At 39.9% G+C, this 14,689-nt stretch overlaps 1 long non-coding RNA gene across 1 annotated transcript; it reads right to left on the bottom strand.

Annotated features, from left to right (window-relative positions):
* Positions 1-1,046: 1,046 nt before the first annotated feature.
* Positions 1,047-2,881, bottom strand: LOC129354917 (uncharacterized). The gene is made up of 3 exons (XR_008605209.1): positions 2,726-2,881; positions 1,779-1,834; positions 1,047-1,306 (listed from the first exon to the last, which is right to left on the bottom strand). It is a non-coding gene; the product is annotated as an uncharacterized LOC129354917 (long non-coding RNA).
* Positions 2,882-14,689: the final 11,808 nt, after the last annotated feature.

Genomic DNA, 14,689 nt, shown 5'->3' with positions numbered 1-14,689 from the left:
AAAATGTCGTTCCAATCGCTTTCAGATCCAAAGACATGGCTAAACAGAATTGCAACTGAAAACTGAGGTTTTGAGATGCAAGTTTTTATAGCCTCAGAGGTTCTTAGATCTATGACATAGAACTATGTCATAGATCTAAGTCATTGATGAGGTCATAGCTACAATGAGCTCACTGTAGTTCTGGACAATGTCTTGCTTCTGATCGTTGCTATAGCAACAGTCAGATCAGTTCTGCATGATTGAAACTATTAACCCTTTGCAACTGCTTGACTTCATCATTGGAGGCGCCATGACGGACGTCGGCAGTGAAGGATGGAGAACTGAACAGAGTGACTTCAGTTATTTATCCAAGTTGTTTTACCAGTTTCTTGGTGGCTTCTTCTTGTTGGAGTGGAGATAACTTGTCTGTGAACGTAACAAACCTGATTGGGGATCATAGACGGTGATATTTACAAAAGTTGGAAATTGCTAGCTTCCAAACCGACCCATACTTCCTCCATCCTGATGTGTTCATCAAATTATTGATTTGTCCTGAATTCACACCAATTTATTTATATCACTATGTCATAAATAGAGTTTCCCCTTACACTGGAGCAACATTAAAAACAATCAAAAATCACCAGAGAGGAGCATTTGAAAGGCCAAAAGGTTATTTTATGCAATTGCTTGGCTGCTAGATTGTGGGATGTGTTTGCTTCAAAGACAGTGGACTGTCGCGAACTTAAAGACGGACACGGGCCACCGGTTGTATTTTTTGTCCCCAGCCTTAAAAACTTTGCTGGATGGTTGTGCTTTAGGTGCACGTGCAAGTTGGTTGTATTGTTGCTCTTAGTTGCTACTGTTTTATGACAAATGCGACATACCGGCTCGCAAAGGTTCAGCGGTTCGCCTCGGTCATTTGGTTTGAATCCGAAATAGTCCCACACTGCTGCAGTTGCGTTCGGCTTTGAAACCGGTTCCATTTCGAGCTTTGAGATATTGTTCTTTGCTTTGCTAACTCCTCACGGGGCTCTAAAGCAATAGAAATACAAAGCGATCCGAGCACTTACTACCTGATGCAATAGTCCACTAATCCTCCCTCCTCATTTTTTAGGAAGGGAGGGGTCAGTGGATAGCACCAGAGTTGAGGCTTCTCATCCAGCGTCATCAATAGAAAGAGAAAAATACAGGCAGAGACGATAGCCGATAAATGAAATGACGTCGATAGTTTTCATTTATCGTTCAATTTCTTGACTTACCGTTTATCGCGACAGGCCTAGTTGAGAAGCCTTGACTGTGCCTACATCCTCCAGAATGGTATGTGGTTCTGATCAGAGTTCAGAGAATATTCTATTGAATATTCTGTCAGACTTACTATCTATTGATATCGATCACGTGTGTATCGTGATACATATAACTGATTTATTGTCCAACTCTACAAGACAGATAGAAACTGTATTTCAGACTCAAGCTCCTGCTAAAATAAAGACAATAGACAACAAAACAGCTGTACAGATCTGCAAAAATAAACCAATACATAAAGAAACTACATAAAAGTAATAAAGAAAAATCTACCAGTGTCTCCACAACTAAATGGTAAAGTGTAGAGCTTAGGTCTGAAAGTTCTGATTACATTTTCCCCTAAAATATTTCAATGGTTGAACAATTGTTAAAATGAAATTTCCATCTTATAAAAGAGTCAAGTGCATGAACATCATCAGAATATTAGTTTTGATCTCAATTATTTTCATTTAAACAGATAATATATAAATTGGATTTTCACAAGAGTTGCAACTTACCTCTGTTTAGGTTTAGGTTCAGGTGAAAGGAACCTCCTCTGTCTCTTGTAGGTATCCTGAAAGTTGAGTAAAGTTGAGGAGTTAAAATTTTCAACAGGGCCTGCCCGTTTTGGGGGATTTTTTAAGTTTCTTGTTTTTCAATTTTTCTTATTTTAAATTGCTTTTGTAAATATTGTCAATGTAAAGCTGCAGATGTCCAGCATTAGCATAAGTGTACATGAAAATGCTACGAAAACAGTTTGAAAACTGATGCATATTGTACTTCCATATTTACTCTTGTCTGTGTATCGACAAAAACAATTTAATGGGAAAGATAGTGAATCACATTATGCATATGTAACGGGTAATAGATACAGATGAAATTCTTGCTAAAATATGTTTTGTAATTACTATGTGATGAATGGTTTTTGGCGCCCCCTACTGGTTGCCTATAAATAGAAAGCTAAACCGTAAATTAGACGCAGTCTGTTCAGCGCTCTACTGTGTATGCGGAGAGCTGGTGAACCAGTAGTGGAGCTCACTGTGCTAATTTGTGTTGACCATTTATTACAGAAAATTCAACCAACTGGCCTCCTTTGTGTGTATGACGGGACGGGCATAAGGGGAAGCTGTTACACATAACAAAACGTACATACAACAAGCTGTGGAGCTTGTTTTAACCTACTAGCTATTGCTTGGATTAATGCCACAAAATAATTATACATATTAACTTATTGAATTTTTGGAGTACAAACTTCTTATCGCACTCTGACATAAAAACAATCTAATTAACGGACTACTTTAAAAAAAAAACCTGTTAAATATGCTATAACAAGGTTAGCACGCTTTGACGGTTAACCTGCAGCTAGCTCATGTTGCTAAAACAACGAACTATGTACATAACACCACACGATCAAAAAGCATTCAAAACGAAGGAATCTAAACAAAATCAAAAAAGGTGAACCTACCTTTTACTGACTCTTAACGCAGTAGCAAAGGTTGGACCTTGGATTTAAGGTCATATTTAACTGGGAGTTGGAGCACGCTGTTATTCTACGGAGAATTGTCTCCAACTGCTCCGGTATCTCATAATTATGACTTTGAATCTCATAATTATGACTTTGAATCTCATAATTATGACTTTGAATCTCATAATTATGACTCTTAATCTCATAATTATGACTCTGAATCTCATAATTATGACTTTGAAAGTTGAAATTATGACTTTGAATCTCATAATTATGACTTTGAAAGTCGAAATTATGACTTTGAATCTCATAATTATGACTTTGAAAGTCGAAATTATGACTTTGAATCTCATAATTATGACTTTGAATCTAATTATGACTTTGAACGTCGAAATTATGACTTTGAATCTCATAATTATGACTTCGAATCTCATAATTATGACTCTTAATCTCATAATTATGACTTTGAATCTCATAATTATGACTGAATCTCATAATTATTACTTTGAATCTCATAATTATGACTCTGAATCTCATAATTATGACTTTGAATCTCATAATTATGACTTAATCTCATAATTATGACTTTGAATCTCATAATTATGACTTTGAAAGTCGAAATTATGACTTTGAATCTCATAATTATGACTTTGAATCTAATAATTATGACTTTGAACGTCGAAATTATGACTTTGAATCTCATAATTATGACTTCGAATCTCATAATTATGACTCTTAATCTCATAATTATGACTTTGAATCTCATAATTATGACTGAATCTCATAATTATTACTTTGAATCTCATAATTATGACTCTGAATCTCATAATTATGACTCTGAATCTCATAATTATGACTTTGAATCTCATGATTATGACTTTGAATGTCATAATTATGACTCTGAATCTCATAATTATGACTCTGAATCTCATAATTATGACTTTGAAAGTCGAAATTATGACTTTGAATCTCATAATTATGACTTTGAATCTAATAATTATGACTTTGAACGTCGAAATTATGACTTTGAATCTCATAATTATGACTTCGAATCTCATAATTATGACTCTTAATCTCATAATTATGACTTTGAATCTCATAATTATGACTTGAAAGTCGAAATTATGACTTTGAATCTCATAATTATGACTTTGAAAGTCGAAATTATGACTTTGAATCTCATAATTATGACTTTGAAAGTCAAAATTATGACTTTGAATCTCATAATTATGACTTTGAAAGTCGAAATTATGACTTTGAATCTCATAATTATGACTTTGAATCTAATAATTATGACTTTGAACGTCGAAATTATGACTTTGAATCTCATAATTATGACTTCGAATCTCATAATTATGACTCTTAATCTCATAATTATGACTTTGAATCTCATAATTATGACTTTGAATCTCATAATTATGACTCTGAATCTCATAATTATGACTCTGAATCTCATAATTACAACTTTGAATCTCATGATTATGACTTTGAATGTCATAATTATGACTCTGAATCTCATAATTATGACTCTGAATCTCATAATTATGACCTTGAAAGTCGAAATTATGACTTTGAATCTCATAATTATGACTTTGAATCTAATAATTATGACTTTGAACGTCGAAATTATGACTTTGAATCTCATAATTATGACTTCGAATCTCATAATTATGACTCTTAATCTCATAATTATGACTTTGAATCTCATAATTATGACTGAATTTCATAATTATGACTTTGAATCTCATAATTGTGACTCTGAATCTCATAATTATGACTCTGAATCTCATAATTATGACTCTGAATCTCATAATTATGACTTTGAATCTCATGATTATGACTTTGAATGTCATAATTATGACTCTGAATCTCATAATTATGACTCTGAATCTCATAATTATGACTGAATCTCATGATTATGACTTTGAATTTCAGAATTGACTTTGAAAGTCAAATTTATGACTTTGAATCTCATAATTATGACTTTGAATCTCATAATTATAACTGAATCTCATAATTATGACTTTGAATCTCATAATTATGACTGAATCTCATAATTATGACTTTGAATCTCATAATTATGACTCTGGATCATAATTATGACTCTGAATCTCATGATTATGACTTTGAATCTCATAATTATGACTTTGAATCTCATAATTATGATTCTGAATCTCATAATTATGACTTTGAATCTCATAATTATGACTTTGGAAGTCAAAATTATGACTTTGAATATCATAATTATGACTTTGAATCTCATAATTATGACTGAATCTCATAATTATGACTTTGAATCTCATAATTATGACTCTGGATCTCATAATTATGACTCTGAATCTCATGATTATGACTTTGAATCTCATAATTATGACTTTGAATCTCATAATTATGACTTTGAATCTAATTATGACTTTGAACGTCGAAATTATGACTGAATCTCATAATTATGACTTCGAATCTCATAATTATGACTCTTAATCTCATAATTATGACTTTGAATCTCATAATTATGACTGAATCTCATAATTATTACTTTGAATCTCATAATTATGACTCTGAATCTCATAATTATGACTTTGAATCTCATAATTATGACTCTTAATCTCATAATTATGACTTTGAATCTCATAATTAAGACTTTGAAAGTCGAAATATGACTTTGAATCTCATAATTATGACTTTGAATCTAATAATTATGACTTTGAACGTCGAAATTATGACTTTGAATCTCATAATTATGACTTCGAATCTCATAATTATGACTCTTAATCTCATAATTATGACTTTGAATCTCATAATTATGACTGAATCTCATAATTATTACTTTGAATCTCATAATTATGACTCTGAATCTCATAATTATGACTCTGAATCTCATAATTATGACTTTGAATCTCATGATAATGACTTTGAATGTCATAATTATGACTCTGAATCTCATAATTATGACTCTGAATCTCATAATTATGACTTTGAAAGTCGAAATTATGACTTTGAATCTCATAATTATGACTTTGAATCTAATAATTATGACTTTGAACGTCGAAATTATGACTTTGAATCTCATAATTATGACTTCGAATCTCATAATTATGACTCTTAATCTCATAATTATGACTTTGAATCTCATAATTATGACTTTGAAAGTCGAAATTATGACTTTGAATCTCATAATTATGACTTTGAAAGTCGAAATTATGACTTTGAATCTCATAATTATGACTTTGAAAGTCAAAATTATGACTTTGAATCTCATAATTATGACTTTCAAAGTCGAAATTATGACTTTGAATCTCATAATTATGACTTTGAATCTAATAATTATGACTTTGAACGTCGAAATTATGACTTTGAATCTCATAATTATGACTTCGAATCTCATAATTATGACTCTTAATCTCATAATTATGACTTTGAATCTCATAATTATGACTTTGAATATCATGATTATGACTTTGAATGTCATAATTATGACTCTGAATCTCATAATTATGACTCTGAATCTCATAATTATGACCTTGAAAGTCGAAATTATGACTTTGAATCTCATAATTATGACTTTGAATCTAATAATTATGACTTTGAACGTCGAAATTATGACTTTGAATCTCATAATTATGACTTCGAATCTCATAATTATGACTTTTAATCTCATAATTATGACTTTGAATCTCATAATTATGACTGAATCTCATAATTATGACTTTGAATCTCATAATTGTGACTCTGAATCTCATAATTATGACTCTGAATCTCATAATTATGACTCTGAATCTCATAATTATGACTTTGAATCTCATGATTATGACTTTGAATGTCATAATTATGACTCTGAATCTCATAATTATGACTCTGAATCTCATAATTATGACTGAATCTCATGATTATGACTTTGAATTTCAGAATTGACTTTGAAAGTCAAATTTATGACTTTGAATCTCATAATTATGACTTTGAATCTCATAATTATAACTGAATCTCATAATTATGACTTTGAATCTCATAATTATGACTGAATCTCATAATTATGACTTTGAATCTCATAATTATGACTCTGGATCTCATAATTATGACTCTGAATCTCATGATTATGACTTTGAATCTCATAATTATGACTTTGAATCTCATAATTATGATTCTGAATCTCATAATTATGACTTTGAATCTCATAATTATGACTTTGGAAGTCAAAATTATGACTTTGAATATCATAATTATGACTCTGGATCTCATAATTATGACTCTGAATCTCATGATTATGACTTTGAATCTCATAATTATGACTTTGAATCTCATAATTATGACTGAATCTCATAATTATGACTTGAATCTCATAATTATGACTTTGAAAGTCAAAATCATGACTTTGAATCTTATAATTATGACTGAATCTCATAATTATGACTTCAAATCTCATAACTATGACTTTGAATCTCATAATTATGACTTTGAAAGTCGAAATTATGACTTCCTGTTGGTCTTCTTTTCCTTGGCGGAAATGGGCTTCCATATAAATTACTTTTTTTTTTTACCCATATCTTTGTTTTTGCTTCCTAAATTTTCAGCTGAATCCTGTTTTTTTTTTAATCTTCCTGCATAAAATTTTACAGTAAGCAGCTGGTTGTGTCTTTCATTTAACTGATTGTAACATTAAATCCAAATAGAGCTAAACTACATTGCATAGCCTCTATGAAAATGATTCATACAAATGAGTCTTGGCAATAATTCTCATTTGTCTGCAGTTCACCGACTATCAGAGCTACGTTTTCAGAAATTATGACTATGACCACGATGGCTATATATCACAAGAAGACTTTGAGAGTATTGCAGCTAATTTCCCATTTCTGGACTCATTTTGTGTTTTGGATAAAGATCAGTGAGTGCAGTAATGTTCAAGAAAGATGGAAGGTTTGCTTTTTAAAAATGAATTGATGATTGGGATTTCATCCCCTCAGTTTGCATTTCCTCATCACCAAACTCAAAGTAATGTTGATTTTGTGGGATTAAACAATTTGTCTGAGACATTCTTCTTTGAGAAATGGCAAATTTGATGTGTGTTGCAATCATTTACTAACTGGTAAACTCAGCTGGATTGAAGTTTTATTCATCAGACACAAAGTGACACTTCAACTAGAAACTAGACAGAATGAGAACAGCCTAGAAATCACAAAGGCACAACCCAATGTACGCACTTTTTATCTAAAAAATCTTTTTGTACTGTGGGAGGAAGCCGGAGTACCCGGAGAGAACCCACTCATGCTCATGGAGATCAAGAGGTCTTGGGTTTGAACCCAGGCCAGGATTCAAACCCAAGACCTCTGTTTCGCAAGTTTTTTCACTTTTCATCAAAATGAAAAGTGAAAAAACAAGATGCTACATACTTAAAATCAGGCAGTCAAGATAATCGACAACATGCCTTCTTACTTCTCTTCACTGCCTTCTTATCATCCCAAATTTCCACAGGTGGTGGGGAGGTAGAGGTGAAAACCTCCTAATCTTCAAAGCTTCCCCAGCCGGGGAAGTTTGTTTTGGAAGAAAACTAAAAGAATCCTTTTGAGTCCAATCTTCTAGGGCTCTTTTTGATGGAGGAGAAGCTTTCTGCTCTTTAGGCTTCTCTTTGTTTACATCTTCCACATCGATGTCTTTTACGTCCTCCTTTGTTGAAGATGTCGGCTCTTCTGGCTTTTCCTTGTTTAGTTCAGAGACTCCTGGCTGAGGAGTCTCTTCCACGCCGATGTCTTTTACGTCCTCTTTTGTTGCAGACGTCGGCTCTTCCGGCTTTTCCTTGTTTAGTTCAGAGACTCCTGGCTGAGGAGTCTCTTCCACACTGATATCTTTCACTTCATCTTTTCTTGAAGAGGTCGGCTCTTCCAGCTTTTCTTTGTTTAGATCAGAGACTCCTAGCTGAGGAGTCTCTTCCACACTGATGATTTTCGCTTCATCTTTGGTTGAAGCGACGCAAACTTCTCCAGCCGGAGAAGTTTGCGTCGCAGGTGGAGGAGGCCTGAAAAGATAGGCATCTATCACATCATAATCATCCATCCATTGTGCAGAGGGATGATTATCCTCTGAGCAATCCTCTCCAGCCGGAGAAGGATTGAAGAGAAAAGAATTGAAATCATCCGGCCACTCTTCCTGGTAGGGAAGTCTATCCTCGTCACTCTCTTCTCCAGCCGGAGAAGGATTGAAGAGGAAGGAATCAAAGACATCCAGGTCCTCATCCTTAGATGGCATTCCAAATTGTAGGTTTGGCAGGATAACATTCAATGTTTTCCTGATGGCTGTGCTGGCCAAATAACCAAGCCCAAAAGACACAGGAAAGAAAAATGTCGTTCCAATCGCTTTCAGATCCAAAGACATGGCTAAACAGAATTGCAACTGAAAACTGAGGTTTTGAGATGCAAGTTTTATAGCCTCAGAGGTTCTTAGATCTATGACATAGTACTATGTCATAGATCTAAGTCATTGATGAGGTCATAGCTACAATGAGCTCACTGTAGTTCTGGACAATGTCTTGCTTCTGATCGTTGCTATAGCAACAGTCAGATCAGTTCTGCATGATTGAAACTATTAACCCTTTGCAACTGCTTGACTTCATCATTGGAGGCGCCATGACGGACGTCGGCAGTGAAGGATGGGAGAACTGAACAGAGTGACTTCAGTTATTTATCCAAGTTGTTTTTACCAGTTTCTTGGTGGCTTCTTCTTGTTGGAGTGGAGATAACTTGTCTGTGAACGTAACAAACCTGATTGGGGATCATAGACGGTGATATTTACAAAAGTTGGAAATTGCTAGCTTCCAAACCGACCCATACTTCCTCCATCCTGATGTGTTCATCAAATTATTGATTTGTCCTGAATTCACACCAATTTATTTATATCACTATGTCATAAATAGAGTTTCCCCTTACACTGGAGCAACATTAAAAACAATCAAAAAATCACCAGAGAGGAGCATTTGAAAGGCCAAAAGGTTATTTTATGCAATTGCTTGGCTGCTAGATTGTGGGATGTGTTGCCTCTATTTTTATGCTGCTTAGATTGTATGATTCTGCATTTTTTCAGTATAAAACAAAAATCATAGAACTCTGCATTGATCTAAAGAAGCAAAACTGTCACAGAATGGTGGTGGTGGAGGGGGTGAGGCAGACGCTGGAGACCCAGGTAGGTGAATGGTGAGTAATTTAATGAAAATAATCCACAAAAACACAGTCAACAGAGTCCGCGGCCAGGCAGCACGGCTGAGCGGAAGCCAGGGCTCAACGCCGGTAGCAACTGGTCATACAGGCGGCTAAACACAAAACGGCAGACAGAGGCAAAAGTACGACAACGACAAGGACCCGACGAGGAACAAAGGACACAGGAGGGACTAAATACACTGAGGGCAATCAGGGGAACAAGACACACCTGGGAACAATCAAGGGGAAGACAGGACAACGAGGAGACTCAGGACACAGAAAACTCGGAATTAAAACACAGAAAAACACAGAACCTGACAGTACCCCCCCCCTTAAAGGGCGGCTACCAGACGCCCAAAAACAAAATTCAAAAACCAGGTTGGGCGGAGGAGGGCCAGAGTCCAGAAAACAAAAAACTACCCACAAAAGGTGGGCGGAAACACAAGGAGGGGCCAAGAGTCCAAAACTAAACAGAAAGAGGGCAGAGGCGTCGAGGGGGTCCGGAGGGCGTCCTTGGCGCCCGCGGCACACCCCACAGGGGAGGTCCGGAGGGCGTCCTCGGCGCCCGCGGCAGACCCCACGGGCGAGGTCCGGAGGGCGTCCTCGGCGCCCGCGGCAGACCCCACGGGCGAGGTCCGGAGGGCGTCCTCGGCGCCCGCGGCAGACCCCACGGGCGAGGTCCGGAGGGCGTCCATGGTGCCGAGGAACACTAGGGGGCACTGGAGGAACACTAGGGGGCACTGGAGGAACACTAGGGGGCACTGGAGGAACACTAGGGGGCACTGGAGGAACACTAGGGGGCACTGGAGGAACACTAGGGGGCACTGGAGGAACACTAGGGGGCTCGGGAGGAGCACTGGGAGTCTCGGGAGGAGCACTGGGAGGCTCGGGAGGAGCACTAGGGATCTCGGGAGGAGCACTAGGGATCTCGGGAGGAGCACTAGGGATCTCGGGAGGAGCAGGAGCCGGAGCGGAATCCGGCGGAGCAGGAGCAGGAGCCGGAGCCGGAGCGGAATCCGGCGGAGCAGGAGCCGGAGCCGGAGCGGAATCCGGCGGAGCAGGAGCAGGAGCCGGAGCGGGATCCGGCGGAGCAGGAGCAGGAGCCGGAGCGGGATCCGGCGGAGCAGGAGCCGGAGCGGGATCCGGCGGAGCAGGAGCCGGAGCGGGATCCGGCGGAGCAGGAGCAGGAGCCGGAGCGGGATCCGGCGGAGCAGGAGCCGGAGCGGGGTCCGGCGGAGCAGGAGCCGAAGCCGGAGCGGGATCCGGCGGAGCAGGAGCCGAAGCGGGATCCGGCGGAGCAGGAGCCGAAGCGGGATCCGGCGGAGCAGGAGCCGAAGCGGGATCCGGCGGAGCAGGAGCCGAAGCGGGATCCGGCGGAGCAGGAGCCGAAGCGGGATCCGGCGGAGCAGGAGCCGAAGCCGGAGCGGGATCCGGCGGAGCAGGAGCCGAAGCCGGAGCGGGATCCGGCGGAGCAGGAGCCGAAGCCGGAGCGGGATCCGGCGGAGCAGGAGCCGAAGCCGGAGCGGAGTCCGGCCGAGCAGGAGCCGAAGCCGGAGCGGAGTCCGGCCGAGCAGGAGCCGAAGCCGGAGCGGAGTCCGGCCGAGCAGGAGCCGAAGCCGGAGCGGAGTCCGGCCGAGCAGGAACGGCAGCCGGAGCGGTGTCCGGCGGAGCAGGAACGGCAGCCGGAGCGGGGTCCGGCGGAGCAGGAACGGCAGCCGGAGCGGGGTCCGGCGGAGCAGGAACGGCAGCCGGAGCGGGGTCCGGCGGAGCAGGAACGGCAGCCGGAGCGGGGTCCGGCGGAGCAGGAACGGCAGCCGGAGCGGGGTCCGGCGGAGCAGGAACGGCAGCCGGAGCGGGGTCCGGCGAAGCGGCACGAGGAGCAGAGGGTGGAGCTGGGGCTGGGCTGCCGGAGCGGATGTCTGGCCTGGGAGGCAGAGGTTTAGCATCCCAGGCCGCAAAGGCTGTCCGGCGTATCTCCTCTGCCTCCCGCTGCAGCTCCACCAGCGCGGGGTGCGGGAGACGAGGAACCCAATAGTCCAATAGCAGGCCCAGGCGTATCGCGAACCCTGGCCGTCTCAGGGCGAACGTGGACGTGCTCTTTGACTCCTCATACTCCTGGATAGTACGGAGTAGCTCCTCTAAACCCTCTGGGTCCATGCTGAATTCAGCTAGCCTCACCTTATTCTTGGTCGAGTCCTTCTGTCACAGAATGGTGGTGGTGGAGGGGGTGAGGCAGACGCTGGAAACCCAGGTAGGTGAATGGTGAGTAATTTAATGAAAATAATCCACAAAAACACAGTCAACAGAGTCCGCGGCCAGGCAGCACGGCTGAGCGGAAGCCAGGGCTCAACGCCGGTAGCAACTGGTCATACAGGCGGCTAAACACAAAACGGCAGACAGAGGCAAAAGTACGACAACGACAAGGACCCGACGAGGAACAAAGGACACAGGAGGGACTAAATACACTGAGGGCAATCAGGGGAACAAGACACACCTGGGAACAATCAAGGGAAGACAGGACAACGAGGAGACTCAGGACACAGAAAACTCGGAATTAAAACACAGAAAAACACAGAACCTGACAAAAACGAAGCAAGCAGAAAAAAAGACTCCCTGTCCCCAAAACAATGAATATTTATCAATTTAAAAGCTAAACACATTTAAACCCACCTGTGTCCCTTGTTTCTGGTCAGGTCCCCGTCTGGTCACGTCTAGTCGGGTCCTTTCCTCCGTCCAGTCTGTGTGTTGTTTTTGAGGTTCACCAGTTGCCTCCAGCAACCTGGACTTTTAGAGTTATTTGTGTGCCAATCAGCATTAAAACCATAATTTATGTCATTGCAACCTGGGTCCGCTGCATTTTTCCTCACCACCTTCATCGCACCTCATAACATTAACATTGTGAATAGGAAATAAGTTTCTTTGCCTGGTAGAAAATAGGTGAACTGAACCTTTTATGAGTTGTGTTTAGAAATGTGTCGTCATTTATGGGGTGATTAACAGACTTTTCAACAATCTAAGTTGTCTTGCCAAGAGTTAAAACAGTCACATTTCCTTCTCTGTTACATTTATATTTACGATTTCACTATTTTACTGGAATAAAATTCCTATTGAATGAGTAGCTTGGGATTCCCAAATACAAAGTAGAAAACGGCGCATAGAAATCCAGCTTAAGTTTGAATGTCTGAGGCTTAAAGCTGAGCACATCCTTAAATTCAGTTCTGCTGGAGAAAGAAACGTCACAGTTTTTATGTTTTTCTGTCCTGTGAAACCATTAGCACACAATGAATCTCTTCATCAACTGATGTACTTTCTACAGTCATATGAAAAAGTTTGGGCGCCCCTATTAATCTAAATTATTTTCATCTCTAAATATTTGGATGTTTGCAATAACTATTTCAGTTTGATGTAACCAATAACTTATGGACACAGTAACATTTCAATATTGAAATGAGGTTTATTGGACTAAAACTAAATGTGCAGTACACATAAACACAAAATTTGACAGGTGCAAAACTATGGGCACCTCAACAGAAAAGCAACATTAATATTTAGTAGATCCTCCTTTTGCAACAATAACAGCCTCTAGTCGCTTCCGGTAGCTTCTAATGAGTTCCTGGATCCTGGATGAAGGTATTTGTGACCACTCTTCTTTGCAAAACAATTCCAGTTCAGTTAAGTTTGATGGTCGCCGAGCATGGACAGCCCGCTTCAAATCATCCCACAGATGTTCAACAATATTCAGGTCTGGGGATTGGGATGGTCATTCCAGAACATTGTAATTGTTCCTCTGCATGAATGCCTAAGTAGATTTGGAGCGGTGTTTTGGATCATTGTCTTGCTGAAATATCCATCCCCGGCGTAGCTTCAACTTCATAACTGATTCTTGAACATTAGTCTCAAGAATCTGTTGATATTGAGTGGAATCCATGCAAAACTCAACTTTAACAATATTCCCAGCAGCATTGGCCACACAGCCCCAAAGCATGATGAAACCTCCACCAAATTTCACAGTGGGTAGGAAGTGTTTTTCTTGGAACGCTGTGTTTTTCTGCCGCCATGCATAACGCCTTTTTTTATGACCAAACCACTCAATCTTTGTTTCATCAGTCCACAGGACCTTATTCCAAAATGAAGTTGGCTTGTCCAAATGTGCTTTTGCATACCTCAATCGACTCCGTTTGTGGCGTGCTTGCAGAAAAGACTTCCGTCGCATCACTCTCCCATGCAGCTTCTGTTTCTGCAAAGTGCGCTGAATTGTTGTGACACCATCTGCAGCAAGATGATGCTGCAGGTCTTTGGAGGTGGTCTGTGGGTTGTCCTTCATAGTTCTCACCATTCTTCTTCTCTGCCTCTCTGATATTTTTCTTGGCCTGCCACTTCTGGGTTTAACATGTACTGTCCCTGTGGTCTTCCATTTCCTTACTATGTTCCTCACAGTGGAAACTGACAGTTTAAATCTCTGAGATAACTTTTTGTATCCTTCCCCTAAACAACTGTGTTGAACAATCTTTGTTTTCAGATCATTGAGAGTTGTTTTGATGTGCCCATGATGCCACTCTTCATAGGAGATCCAGACTGGAGAACAACTTGCAATCGGCCACCTTAAATACCTTTTCTCATGATTGGATACACCTGGCTATGAAGTTCAAAGCTTAATGAGGTTGCCAAACCAATTTTGTGTTTCAGTAAGTCAGTGAAGAGTAGTTAGGAGTATTCAAATCAATTAAATGATAAGGGTACCCAAATTTTTTGCACCTGTCAAATTTTGTTTTTATGCATATTG

Source organism: Poeciliopsis prolifica, unplaced genomic scaffold (assembly GCF_027474105.1).
Source record: "Poeciliopsis prolifica strain line A6 unplaced genomic scaffold, Auburn_PproV2 SCAFFOLD120, whole genome shotgun sequence".
Classification (NCBI taxonomy): domain Eukaryota; kingdom Metazoa; phylum Chordata; class Actinopteri; order Cyprinodontiformes; family Poeciliidae; genus Poeciliopsis; species Poeciliopsis prolifica.
The sequence above is the reverse complement of the archived record's forward strand: the minus strand, read 5'-3'. Positions and strand labels throughout refer to the sequence as shown.